Raw genomic sequence first — 12,950 nt, forward strand, 5'->3', positions numbered from 1 at the left:
ATCTACCTGGGAGCCTGTATCTAATATTTTCTGGGTCTCATGAACAAATAAAGCTAGTTGGGTCTCACACGATCGCTGTTTCCGGAATCCATGTTGATTCCTACATAGTAGATTCTGGGTTTCCAAAAACGACATGATACTCGAGCAAAAAACATGTTCTAAAATTCTACAACAGATCGACGTCAGAGATATAGGTCTATAGTTTTCCGCATCTGCTCGACGACCCTTCTTGAAGACTGGGACTACCTGCGCTCTTTTCCAATCATTTGGAACCTTCCTTTCCTCTAGAGACTTGCGGTACACGGCTGTTAGAAGGGGGGCAAGTTCTTTCGCGTACTCTGTGTAGAATCGAATTGGTATCCCGTCTGGTCCAGTGGACTTTCCTCTGTTGACTGATTCCAGTTGCTTTTCTATTCCTTGGACACTTATTTCGATGTCAGCCATTTTTTCGTTTATGCGAGGATTTAGAGAAGGAACTGCAGTGCGGTCTTCCTCTGTGAAACAGCTTTGGAAAAAGGTGTTTGGTATTTCAGCTTTACGCGTGTCATCCTCTGTTTCAATGCCTTCATCATCCCGGAGTGTCTGGATATGCTGTTTCGATCCACTTACTGATTTAACGTAAGACCAGAACTTCCTAGGATTTTCTGTCAAGTCGGTACATAGAATTTTACTTTCGAATTCACTGAACGCTTCACGCATAGCCCTCCTTACGCTAACTTTGACATCGTTTAGCTTCTGTTTGTCTGAGAGGTTTTGGCTGCGTTTAAACTTTGAGTGAAGCTCTCTTTGCTTTCGCAGTAGTTTCCTAACTTTGTTGTTGTACCACGGTGGGTTTTTCCCGTCCCTCACAGTTTTACTCGGCACGTATCTGTCTAAAACGCATTTTACGATTGCCCTGAACTTTTTCGATAAACACTCAACATTGTCAGTGTCGGAACAGAAATTTTCGTTTGGATCTGTTAGGTAGTCTGAAATCTGCCTTCTATTACTCTTGCTAAACAGATAAACCTTCCTCCCTTTTTTAATATTCCTATTTACTTCCATATTCAGGGATGCTGCAACGGCCTTATGATCACTGATTCCCTGTTCTGCGCTTACAGAGTCGAAAAGTTCGGGTCTGTTTGTTATCAGTAGGTCCAAGATGTTATCTCCACGAGTCGGTTCTCTGTTTAATTGCTCGAGGTAATTTTCGGATAGTGCACTCAGTATAATGTCACTCGATGCTCTGTCCCTACCACCCGTCCTAAACATCTGAGTGTCCCAGTCTATATCTGGTAAATTGAAATCTCCACCTAAGACTATAACATGCTGAGAAAATTTATGTGAAATGTATTCCAAATTTTCTCTCAGTTGTTCTGCCACTAATGCTGCTTAGTCGGGAGGTCGGTAAAAGGAGCCAATTATTAACCTAGCTCGGTTGTTGAGTGTAACCTCCACCCATAATAATTCACAGGAACTATCCACTTCTACTTCACTACAGGATAAACTACTACTAACAGCGACGAACACTCCACCACCGGTTGCATGCAATCTATCCCTTCTAAACACCGTCTGTACCTTTGTAAAAATTTCGGCAGAATTTATCTCTGGCTTCAGCCAGCTTTCTGTACCTATAACGATTTCAGCTTCGGTGCTTTCTATCAGCGCTTGAAGTTCCGGTACTTTACCAACGCAGCTTCGACAGTTTACAATTACAATACCGATTGCTGCTTGGTCCCCGCATGTCTTGACTTTGCCCCGCACCCGTTGAGGCTGTTGCCCTTTCTGTACTTGCCCAAGGCCATCTAACCTAAAAAACCGGCCAGCCCACGCCACACAACCCCTGCTACCCGTGTAGCCGCTTGTTGCGTGTAGTGGACTCCTGACCTATCCAGCGGAACCCGAAACCCCACCACCCTATGGCGCAAGTCGAGGAATCTGCAGCCCACACGGTCGCAGAACCGTCTCAGCCTCTGATTCAGACCCTTCAGTCGGCTCTGTACCAAAGGTCCACAGTCAGTCCTGTCGACGATGCTGCAGATGGTGAGCTCTGCTTTCACCCCGCTAGCGAGACTGGCAGTCTTCACCAAATCAGGTAGCCGCCGGAAGCCAGAGAGGATTTCCTCCGATCCATAGCGACACACATCATTGGTGCCGACATGAGCGACCACCTGCAAATGGGTGCACCCTGTACCCTTCATGGCATCCGGAAGGACCCTTTCCACATCTGGAATGACTCCCCCCGGTATGCACACGGAGTGCACATTGGTTTTCTTCCCCTGTCTTGCTGCCATATCCCTAAGGGGCCCCATTACGCGCCTGACGTTGGAGCTCCCAACTACCAGTAAGCCCACCCTCTGCGACCGCCCGGATCTTGCAGACTGAGGGGCAACCTCTGGAACAGGACAAGCAGCCATGTCAGGCCGAAGATCAGTATCAGCCTGACACAGAGCCTGAAACTGGTTCGTCAGACAAACTGGAGAGGCCTTCCGTTCAGCCCTCCGGAATGTCTTTCGCCCTCTGCCACACCTTGAGACGACCTCCCACTCTACCACAGGAGAGGGATCAGCCTCAATGCGGGCAGTATCCCGGGCAACCACAGTCGTAGTCCGATCGGGGGATGCGTGGGACGAGCTGGCCGTCTCCGACAAACCCCCATCCGGACCCCCACAGTGATGCCCATTGGTAACAGCCTCAAGCTGTGTGACCAAAGCCAACACTGCCTGAAGCTGGGAGCGAAGGGACGCCAACTCAGCCTGCATCCGAACACAGAAGTTGCAGTCCCTATCCATGCTAAAAACTGTTGTGCAAAGAACGTCTGAACTAATCTACAGAGAGCGCAAACAAATCGACAGAAAATTTAAACGGTTATTAAAATACAAGATTGCCTAGTAATACAGTAATGCTGCTACTTGCGCACTGCTGACACACTGCTCGGCGGCGGAAGGAGACTACGCGATTTTACACTATTCGGGTACTAAAACGCGATGCTACAACTCTCAAATACTATAATACGCCCGAAATTTATGAATTAAACAATGCAAGTACCAAAAACACGCAAAGAAATTAAGAATTAAACTATGTAACAAATGAGTGAGCAAGGAGTATACGACTTGCTGCTGCAGCTGCTTATCCAACGGCGGCAGGGAGCACACTGAACTGAGCACACTGAACTGAGCGCGCCACCGTACCTACCCAGTACCCTTCCAGTAATCTTAAGATTCTAGTCACATTCTTACTAATCAATTTACGTCACTTCTTTTTTTACCTTAAATTTTTTAATCGGTTCGATGTTTTCCAGAGTTTCATCGTGCGATGCGTTTCCCTTTTGCTGTTCACGTTTTCCTGTTTTTATTCATATTCACATATTTTATTCGTATTTAAACATTAGCGGTCCCGTTACGCTTCGGAGATGCAGAGCCAGTGTTACTTTGGTGTGTGTGGCAACCGCACACTCTTGTAACTGCTATTCAAAACTTTGTGAGGGTTCGAAAGATATTCACCAGAACACTCCATATGACTGTTTTACGATTGTTTATCGACAACGTGGTAATTTTAACGTCTTTTGGAACGCACCTTCTTCTGTCGAGATATGCATCTAAAATGATTAGTTGCATGATCTCATGCTGATTATCTCTGAGAAGCAGGGTAGATGGACAGAGTCCATCTTACTGGAATAAGACTGGCCACTGGTGCCCTCCGGGCCAGACCCCCAGGCAGTCTCTTGCCGAAGCTGGGATCTTCCCTGATGAGTTCCGACGATATAAACTCTTGCTCGATTTAGGTAATCACCATCTAACAAGTTTCTAATCATCAAACTCATTGAATTCTTTATCGCCCTCTGATATCACTCTCGAGTGGTACTGACAGTACTGACAGCTTTAAAGCAAAGGATACCATGGAATATGATTTTACACTTCCCACCGGCTACCACTTAATAGAGCATTATTTAACAGAATCATTTCGACCGAGTTTTAATTTATAGTGACTCAAAGCTCAGTCTCCATTCTACAGATCGATGTTGCTCTTATCGCTGTTTATGACTTTCTGTCTGACCGATGTCAGATCTTTCAAAAAAAATGTTCAAATGTGTGTGAAGTCTTACGGGACTTAGCTGCTAGGGTCATCAGTCCCTAAGCTTACACACTGCTTAACCTAAATTATCCTAAGGACAAACACACACACCCATGCCCGAGGGAGGACTCTAACCTCCGTCGGGACCAGTCGCACAGTCCATGACTGCAGCGCCTAATCCCGCTCGGCTGTCAGACCTTTGTCATACTCCATACTCAGTGGTCGTTTTCCCGATTCCATGTCATGTGGTATCCCTGGGAATGAACTGGGCGATGTTTGACTAGAGAAGAGAGTCTTCGCCCAGCTTTCACTATCACGATTTTTGGTGCGTTCACTCTGTTTAAATTGCTTTTAGATAATGTTACCTCCAGTTTCTTCCATACCCTATTTTCTGTTTTCTCTTCTCTGATGAATAGTGTGCGCTGTTCCCTCTTTCATACTTTGGCCCTAGCTGGTGGGGTGGCTATGGGTGGGATGGTGCCTGTTGTAGCAGAGCGTGGGAGAAACTTACCTGGCCCCAGCCACTTACCGATCTAATTATTGCTGTCACTTTGTTTTATTACTGTAGACCCGACTGATGCCTGTTTCGTTTATAGCCATCACACTTTCACCGCTACGAATCTACCGGCTAGTACGCATTCTTTTCTGTGTGAGTATCTTCACCCTTAATTCAGTTGGCGTAGCGTTGGACACGAGTGAGGTTTCTCTCACCGCATATGATCCCCCGTATGTTCAGACATAGGAACCATCCTGATCGATCTACTTCTCTTTGAATTATTTCCTTACACTTTCATCACTATTGCTTCCAAGACCTCGATGTCACCACTCCTACATGTTTTCATAGTACAATGAAATTCCTGGCTGACATCACTAACTCCAAATGAAATATTTCTTAACCGAGGGATTGATGATTTGGTTGTTTAGCCCCTTCATCCTCAACCAACCAAGCAATTATTGAGAACCTTGATTTCCTCCAGGAGCATAATGGCATAATAATATTGGAACTTAGATTGCTACGATGGCCGAACGTCAGAGATAGTGCTTTCTCATTCTGTGCATCTTCCTCTTACTGTGTGAACCGGTGTGATCTAAGCTGCTCTATAATCGCGTGGTTCTGCTCATTGAGCGGGATACTTTAGTCATATTCTACGAAAGAGGCTAATTCAATAGCGCAAGCGACGAAATCCTCGTAATAGGGGCTCCGTCCGCCTGTTGTACCTTGTTCGTTTCGAGTAGTCCCAATTTTCGTTTCTGGGGCCGCTTGATTAAATTTCTCTTGCAGGAGTGAAATGCGCAGTTCATATTTCGGTTCACTGTTTGCTGTCTTCAGATTCAACACTGTACTGATCAACCAAAGAGTTTCTGTTTCGTTGGGGCTTCTTCATTTTTACATAATGCCATTAATTACTAGGATATTCTGATCGGACTTTCTCCAGGATATAACTTGTGGAAATGAGGTGCGAAAGTTCTCATTACGTTTCTCTGTTTTCCTGCCTTCTCCTATATGGCTCGAGTGTAGCAGTCTTGGTTTCCGCTAATTTCTACGAATAGTAACTTTAATCTACGATGGATATTTTACGTAATGTGCCGCTCTGCGTGGTACATATTTCATATGGTTCAAATGGCTCTGAGCACTATGGGGCTTAACATCTGAGGTCATCAGTCCCCTAGAACTTAGAACAACTTAAACCTAACTAATCTAAGGACATCACACACATCCATGGCCGAGGCAGGATTCGAACCTGCGACCGTAGCGGCCGCGCAGTTCCATACTGAAACGCCTAGAATCGCTCGGCCACCCCGGCCGGCCATATTTCATAGATCGTAGCTTATGGCTTCAGTGCGCTTAACAATGAATCTTCTTTGTTTGTTAGATTTGAACTAATTGTTCTTTCTTCGCCTATTAATTAGGTTGTCAAAGACGGTTCTTCAGGTCTTGACGTAATGAACTTTGCTTAATTTTATCAATAGTGGAGCCTTGATTGTGTCACATTCGTAAACTATAATGTAAAATTAACCACCTTCAACAAAACTCGTGGTCTTTATTAGGAAACACACTACCTTTCGAACCCGAAATGCAGCGTACATTTAAATAAAAGTTCCAATTAGTTATCCCTTAAGAATGATTTTTCTTTACCTTTAACAGTTTTACTTCTTTATGTATTTCTTTTAATTGCAAATGTTTTTTCTGGATTTATGTCGCCCTCCGTCTGTTTCTTCATTAATATTAACAGAGTCTGCCAATATTCTCGCTAAATATATTTCTTCTAATTTTTGTATTTCCCTCCTTTTTTTCACACCGTATATACTCGTAGAGCAAAATTAGTAATCTCATCATTCTGAAAAAGATTTTCGTCAACATTCTTCTAGTATTATTCTTCGAGGTACCTCTTCTTTTCGTTCTTTGTCAGTCCATTTCCATCACGTCTCTATCATTACATTTCACGTGCCTCCTCTTTCATCTTCTCTGATTATGTCATGAATCTCAGTTCAGTACATACTATGTTCCTGTCCCAGAAATATATTCCCCAAATGGATAATGGTGAAGAAATTCGCCAGTACCAGTCTGCTTGAGATTCTGTCATGTTGTTCAGTCTTCTTTGCTATTTACCAGAATGCCTTGACATTCTACAACATTTTATTCAGTTACGAAGTGAAACATATGGATGCTGTCACTTTGTTACACTGTATCGTTCTCCTCATAGTTTTGTTTGTACTTAATCAAAATTGCGCATTAAAAGTTCCGTTGAATTTTCTTCTCTACCCCAGATTCAGCAAGCTTTCAACGAGAACGATTGTGTTCACTGTGTCATATATCGCTGTTTATTGTTCCTCAAACAGTCTCATACTCAAGCCGAAAATGTATACCATGTTATTTATTTCCTCCGCAAGCTAAGGAGCTATTCCAGCATTATTCGCAAGTCGCTTCCTCACTGTGCAAGTCACACGGATACAACGCTGCCCATCACCAATCTCATAATCCGAAGATACAGTCTTCCACATTAACTATTGTTACTCCTATTCAGTTTACTCGTCTTGTTTGCAAAATTCGGAAAACAGGCTTCTCTAGGTGTAGATCACTACAGAAGGTCGATATTCAAAAGACTGGCATGCCATTGACGTAAAATGCAGTGCCATGAGCTCTTCCTGTTGAAGGAAAACCGATGGAAAAAGTTTTTTGTTCGGGCCTTCAGGAAACAAATTAAAGTTCTCGCCCAAACGAAGCAGTCGTCACCCACTGATAAATTATTAGTCCACTCAGTGGTAAACAGCACCTTTAAATATGGAATTAACGGGTACAGTCGTGATGAAGAACTATCCCGAAATAAGATACTTACCGATTTCTTCATCCCGTATTTTCGGGTTGTACATTGCCCACAAAGAGGTAACAAAGGCTAAATCCCATGAACGATAATTACTAATCTTCTTAGGTTACTTTTCTGTGCTTTCTACCTTTTTTAAAAAAATAGTGATTTTAGCATTCTTATCAATTGCGTTTTTGTAATGTGTCGCAACCTAACTTATGAATGTAGGCAAGTCCCTTAGTAAAGGCCATCTGAAATACAGCTGCTTAAATAACAGAAAACAACTTATTGTTTGACTAATGCACAAATTATATTGTAAATTAGAGTATTTCATCACGTTACTTGCAAGTGGACAGATTAAAATAATCTATTATTTGGTTTCCATTACCGCAGAGTTTCGACTGTAAAACGTTTCTCAAGTGCCTCCATCGCTTATGGTTCTAAAATTTCATCAAATCATATGACATTGTAAGTGCGTGAGGCTCACCAAGTATTCTACTATACACATGAAGTCATAACACGATCATTAACAGCAATATTCTAGCGTAAAAAGTACGGTTGTGGACCGTATACAGAGACAACCAACTGTCCAAATCTCTGACAAACTTAAATTACGGTTGCTACATTTTCAAAATTAGTTCACATCATTGCCAGAAAGGCCTTTGCTCCATTGCTGTAAACCAAGCGAGGCGGAGTATTGGTTAGCGCACATAATGGAATGGGTAGATGAGCAAATGCCTGGATTACTTCTTATTTAAGAAACAGACTGGATGAAGTTACTCCAGGCTGTTAGGGCAATTTAAGCAAGGACACATTGTCATCTGCAAGGGCAGAAACTGCAATGCGGATCCCACAGGGTTCGATCGTTGCCCCACTACTATTACTGCTTCATGTTAATGATCCTCCAACTAATTTCGGTCAGGAGGCAAACTTAGTGCAGTTTCTAGATGACACAACTCTTTTTGTGAAGCCGAGCAAAGAAATACCAACAGAGAAAATGGAAAAGATGTTTTATGTGAAAGCTCTTGAATGGTTTTGCCCAAAGGGACTAACTTTAAACACTTTCTATTATCCTAATACCAACAACAAGAAATAATAAACAGGACAGAAAATTGAAAGCTCTTAGGTGTGCATATAGATGAAATCATAAACTGGAAAACCATGTAGTAGACCTACTAAAACGTTGAAATTCGGCTTGGGATAAATCAGTTAATTAATACATTTTGCATTTTGTTTTTCGTTTTGGTCTTATGGAAAGATATTCTGGGGTAACTCCTTACTGAGACAAAAAGTCTTCATTGCACGAAAGAAAGTAATTGTCATTAAGTATGAAGTTAACACACGCAAATGATGCAAGTATCTTTTTAAGCCTCAGCGTACATTTAGTTACTTATGAAATCTGCTATCAAGTATCCATCTGTTGTGTTTGAGAGTAACGGAGGCATTCACAAGTAAACACTAACAGGAAAAGTGATCTGCTTTACCATTTAATGAATCTTTGACAAAGAAGGGAGGGGTGAAATGTCCTTCCATAAAACTGTTTGTCATTCTATTCGTGGAAGTGAAATGTGTGACAGACAACAGAAGTGTTTTCAGATGTAGGTTATTGCTTTTTCTTCTTAACAAATCTCTCCTCACCAGGAGAAATTTCCGAGCAAAGACAATTTTTAATGTAAGAAACACTGTAACTAGGCAGCGCGTGACTCTATACTGTTTTTTTTTAAATTTTGTTAGTTGAATACGAGAGTTCAGTGTTTTTTCTGTTTACACTTTCCATATCATAAGAGTAACCGTGAATTTGATACATGGAACAAGAAACTAACTAAAACTGGACTTTTATTCGGGAGAATAACGGTTCAAGCCCCAGGTGGTCATCCAAATTTAGATTCTCCTTGATTTTCGTAATTCGCTTAAGGGAAATTCCAGGATCTTTCTTTTGAAGGGGCACGGCCGAATTTCCTTCAACATTCTTCCGTAATCCGAGCTCGTGCTGCGTCTGTAATGACCCGTTTGACGACGGGACGTTACACTGTAATCATCCTCCCTTATTCTTTCTAAAACTTAATTAATACACTCATATTAATATCGATTTCATCGAACCATTGACACTTTGGGTGGAACGATGTTACGATTAAGCAAAAGAAACTAATGCTAAGTAGTTTTAAAAATTACAAATTAATATCTGTATAGAAAACTGATTATGTCAGATTTTGACCTTTCATCTGCAAGTAATATTGTAAGTTTGTCACGAACGAAGCTATTGTGATTCGGTATATATTTTAACGAATCCATGTTTCATTTTTACATTTGAAATACTGCCCATTTGAGAGTTGGACTTGTGCACTGAACTTCTGTACAAACTTAATTATGTATATAGACATTCCATCAATTCCAGAAATCAAGAATGTGGAACTTTTTTGTCTGCTATCGACGTTGATACTGGATAAATATCGGACCTAGAAATTCAAGGTTTTTCCAGAATTTTTTGGAGAATGTGTTTCAATAATATAAATGTAACATACTGGAAAAATATCAGCCCCAGGAATTCCAAGATATTTCCAGAGTGTTATCTAGAACGTGTTTCAATAACATAAATGTAATATAGACTCATTCACGGGAAAGGCCCAATTATTATAATAATCAGTAATTCTCCATTCAGGTTGACTGGGTGACACTTGAAAAAATTAAATATCAGGTAAGAAATGGCTTAATTGCTCGTATTATACGTTTCGGAATTTATCCATCATCAGGTATCTAGGAGCGATTATTTCACATAGTTACGGTGTTTCAGGTTGTATGTGAAACAAACTTTCGCTGATTACCTTCATATGACGATGGATACACTCCAAAACGCATTATATGAGTATATCGCCTGATGTTTGACTTTTGCCGTTGCGACCCAGCCAGCCTCAATGCAAACTACTAATTATTTTAATACCACGTTTGACGTCGGGAAACAAATGACAAAAGAAATATTTTTTTCGTGTGAGCTCTTCAGAAATCAAAGGTTTTTGGATTTTTTGCTTTACTTTTATTGTGAAACCATGCTTGTTTCCATATCTCCTGATTCTGTTTCTACGAAAAGTATCCTACAGGTTTTGATGAGTGAGTTTGCGAGTATTACGATATGTTACCTATATGGCCATATTTTTTGATTGAATTGGCTTCGAAGTTTCAGTGTCTTTCACCGTAAAGGGATCACGGACCTCAGTGTGTAACATAAATTTCAACTACATGCGTCTACACTTTCCTGAAAGAAAGGGTTTTTAACGGTTAGACGAACAACAAATTCATCGTATAAGGCTTCCATTTTTACCTACTGTGGTGCGGAGCACCATAAACGCCACGAAATCTATTGATTGTATAATTGACGCAATGTTATATGAAACCATGACCTATGTTGTTATAATAAATAAACAAACACCATCTGGATCACTTCTTTTGCACCGACTACCGGATTCAGTTTGCGCTGCAGGTCTAGTGTCACAGGTTATCAACTGCACTTCGCGGCGTCAGACCTGCAGCGAAGACTGAATCCGGTAGTCGGTAGTAAAAGATTTGATGCGGACGGTGTTTGTTTATTTATTATAAATGTATTTAATGGATTAAAAACGCCTATACTAGACACAAATTGTACGGGTACCAAGGCAAGAAATAACTACCTCTGGCTAATGCAAGGATACACGTTTAATTCGAGGCAGCAAATTTAAAGCGAATAACTAAGTGAATACAGGATTAGGAGAAATCATTGTGAATACTCTGGCATGCATACATCATTTCCCTCCGCGATTTCATTTCAGGTTGATCAGTTGGCACTTTACGTAGGTCTGTTGTCGCTGCGGGCGACGATACATTGAAGTACGGCGGTGATGGCATTGCCTACTATTGTGCAGGAGTGCTTCAGCATGTAAATTGCTCTAATAAAATTCTCCCTTCCATACCCGAACTCAATAGAGCATTACACGAACATTCCACGTTGCAGTAAGCTGATTATGCGTCCATTCGAGGCTTATTGCCAGAGAATTTAACCTCGCTTCCTCTCCTAGTTGTCGACAACCTAAGGACCAGCGATCGGCAGATAGGCCGCTCCTCTCTTGGTGCACCCACTACGTGCCCTTACGCCTTTTCTTTGTAGTGATACTCACCTACTACACACAGTTCTTCCTGCTCTAACTATAGATCACTGTGCATGAATCTGAATCAGGGTCAACGGTTCTTCATACATAAATTGCAGAAAAAAGTATGTACTTCTACAATTAGGTCAAAAGTACATATATTTATGAACAGACGATAACAATAATAAAGCGATAGTCATAATAATACAACAACAATCAATAACAATGGCGTGTGACGAGGGCCTTCCATCGGGTAGACCGCTCGCCTGGTGCAAGTCTTTCGATTTGACGCCATTTCGGCGACTTGCGCGCCGATGGGAGTCATAATAATGACAGAAAGTGTTGCTGTTACGACCTGCGTGATAATGTTGTGTCGAGGATTACTAACACTTTGTCACCAAATTCATTCAATTAAAAAAAAATTATGGGTTACCAAAGCACGCTCAGTTATCACTAAATACGTGGTGATACCGAAAGATCCGCAGGGGAACAGTTTAACGACAAAACAAATTTGTAAATAATAGTGTCCCGGCAATTGGATTACTTGCGCTTAATATTAACGGAGAATACCAACGAGTCACATAGTTTTCGGAACGTCGATTTCGCATCACGGGACAAAGAGCCACACAGCTCCGAACGAAGCATCTGTAGATGAAGAATGTACTCCACACTACGTCATTACAAATGATCACTGAATAAAGATTTTTCATTTCGTTTGTAGGATGCCGCTTGCCTAACAGATGACAATACCGACATGGAAATAGCAAATAACGAACAACAACAATCATGTAATAACCTGCATTTGTATGAGAATCACTGTTTTATTAGTACTGTTTCATCCGAATCATATTCATTTAAGATCGCAATCAGCATTGGGACCGTAATCCTTTTTCAAGTGGTCATCAGCTAAATACTAGGACCTAATCGCCACAGAACACTTATTTTTATTGGTTTAAATGATGCCTTATGGTGTATCACCATTTCAAAATGAGTTTAGATGTCTAAATTGGTTCTTCAATTAAAACCAATTTGTGTTTCAGTTCAGATAATTTTAAAACAAGGTGACTATGCAGAATAATATGATATTTTCGTTATAGCGAACACCTTTTCTCACTACTCTGTTCCACCTTTTGGCACCTTAATACCAAGTACGTAACGACTGCGCCAACGCTAAGATTAATATTTCACTCCGACTCCAACAAAACATCGACTCCTTTAATAAGTACCTTTCCATTACGCGCTCTTTTAGCCTATGCCCATTTCGTCCTGTTAACCTTTGTTAGACGTTCCAATAAATACTTATACTTTATATACATTAGACGCAAAACAATGTAATTATTGGTTAATACCACTAAAAATTGTGAAAGTGACATCCTGTAACACCTTAAGGTGCTATTCAATTTATTCTTTGTTGTGGGGTCGTTTTAGGTCAAAGACTTCGTTCTTAAGGATGGCCTGGTTGTCGTTTTGTTACTGC

At 41.2% G+C, this 12,950-nt stretch overlaps 1 protein-coding gene across 1 annotated transcript in view; it reads left to right on the plus strand.

Moving 5' to 3' along the window:
- Positions 1 to 12,950, plus strand: part of LOC126090393 (nephrin-like) — a gene marked incomplete at its 3' end in the record, with an annotated part of 461,612 nt that overhangs the window by 95,523 nt on the left and 353,139 nt on the right. The gene's annotated exons all lie outside the window — the stretch shown is intronic.

The sequence above is a fragment of the Schistocerca cancellata genome, chromosome 1 (genome assembly GCF_023864275.1).
Source record: "Schistocerca cancellata isolate TAMUIC-IGC-003103 chromosome 1, iqSchCanc2.1, whole genome shotgun sequence".
Taxonomy (NCBI): domain Eukaryota; kingdom Metazoa; phylum Arthropoda; class Insecta; order Orthoptera; family Acrididae; genus Schistocerca; species Schistocerca cancellata.